Genomic DNA, 2,288 nt, shown 5'->3' with positions numbered 1-2,288 from the left:
GTTGGAATTTCAAAAAAGTGGATCTGGGGTGAATTTGCGGGGGTAGAAAAGATCAAGGTTTTGGATGGGGGAAGATAAGAGATGGTGGTGAACAGCTGTTTTAAAGACCTGGAGGGAGGAGTGGGATTGAAGGGAGTGGGGGAGTTTGTTCCAGAGGTGGGAGAAAAGGGGAATGAAAGTGAAAGAGTGAAGGTGAGTAGAGCCTAGATTTTGATAAGGAAACATTCTTTGTTATCAATATTGGCACAGATAGAATTTTGTACAACCCCAAATATTTTGATATAGTGCAGCGTTTTCAATATCTATGCATATTAAACGAGAACGACACTCTGACGTTGCAATGTCGACCGATATGCCCCTGCCCACAATACTACATCATTATACATAGTTGTACCAAGTTTAATTTTAATCCCTTCAGCTGTTCTGAAGTATCACATCTTTACCTGACATGACCTCCGACACCAAAGTGTAATCAGTTTATCTATGCATCATAATGCATATGTGTATATATATATATATATTGTAATGGACTTGAGAAGTGTAACGGATTTGAGAAGTGTAACAATTTTGAGAAAGTGTAACGAATGTGAAAAGTATGGTTTTGTTGTGTGTAACACCCTCATAATGTAAAGAATGGTCGCAGCTCGTCCTCTTAGTTAATTCCATAAACCTACACACAGGACACGATATATCCTTTTAAATAGTTAGTCCCTTATTCTCTGTGTAGGCTAAGGATGTGTTTCCCACTAGTTTGACTCTTCATTGCACCGAATTAAATAAGAGTAGGCCCTCCGACGCCCCATGGCAGCTTCCAAGTGCCAGGTTTGCACTTTGCTGCATTTTCATCTGCCGTCCACTTTGCAGCAGTTGACTCCATTACGCACGAGGTAACGCCGAAGAAGAAAGGCGGGTCTCCACCTCGTCATAGAGGGGAGGAGTAAGTCGGCCCCGCTCATCCAACCCAGAACGAGGGGTTTGGCTTGAGAGGGCGGAGAGAGAACGTTTGGGGAAGGTTCGAAAAGGGTGAAGGGCGGGGCCTATATAACCCGCTGCGGGATGCTCCCAAGTCCCAATGAGTTGAGCTGAGAGGAGGGATGAGTTCTGGGTCCAGGAGATGCGCTGGAGACGAGCAGGTGTGACCGAGCCGCCGTAAGACGTGCCGCGCTGCAGGAGAAACGGACCGGAGCAACGCAAGAAGCGCACGAGGCAGCAGTACGGAGAAAGGAGCTCGCCCGCGCAATTTGGGACCAAAGCTCGGCTTCTTGACGGTGGTGCCTTCTGGCCCGACCGTGCCCAGTACCCGCTGAACCTTCCTTGCCTCTAAAAGCCACCCATCTCCAAGCCATTCCTTCCTGCCTGCATTTCCCATGTAAGTGTGATCGTCCGTCTGTCTTTAATGTTGTCCTGGGGTTTATTAATTAAGCTTGAATAGGTAAGCTAATGATTTCACTGTGTGTCTGCTCCTTCCATTTGCTGTATATAACCGACTGCTCTCGTTGCTTTGGCTTGTGAAAATAATTAATAAATCCTGTTATTCCTCCGTGCTTCTTCTTCTTCTTCTTCTTCTTCTTCATTCTCGTTCGGTCGCTTTAGAGGTTTCCATATTGAGCAGCTGCGGCGCGATACGGCCAAAGTTTGGGGTAAATCGGGTTTTAGTCAGGGAAGCACTGTCTGTCGGTCGCGGAGCCTCCGCTCGGCAAACATACCATCTTTAACCGCGAACCGTAACAATATGTATATATATATATATATATATATATATATATATAGATATATATATATATATATATATATATATATATATATATAATTATATATTATATTATATATATATATATATATATATATATATTTTATATATACATATATATATATATTTTATATATATATATATATATATTTTATATATATATATATATTTTATATATATATATATATATATATCTTTTATATATATATATATATATATATATATATATATATATATATATATATATATATATATATATACATTAACCACGTTTGGTCAAAATCCCATCATTGGTTCACAAATTAGCTCAGTAACAGAATTTATACAGGACCTCTGACCTCTTGACCCCATCATCTAATCGGTTAATCTTTGTATCATTATATGTACTCGTACCAAGTTTTACTTGGATCCCTTCCGCTATTCTTAAGTTATCGTGGTTGCAAAAACCTATCATGGACGGATGGATGCACGGACAACCCCCAAAAAGTGCCTCCAACGACGTCGTCAGGAGGCATAAAAAAATTATCCATCTCTTAAA

Source organism: Myxine glutinosa, chromosome 5, assembly GCF_964187855.1.
Source record: "Myxine glutinosa chromosome 5, kmMyxGlut1.1, whole genome shotgun sequence".
Taxonomy (NCBI): Eukaryota; Metazoa; Chordata; class Myxini; order Myxiniformes; family Myxinidae; genus Myxine; species Myxine glutinosa.
Note: the sequence above shows the minus strand (reverse complement) of the source record.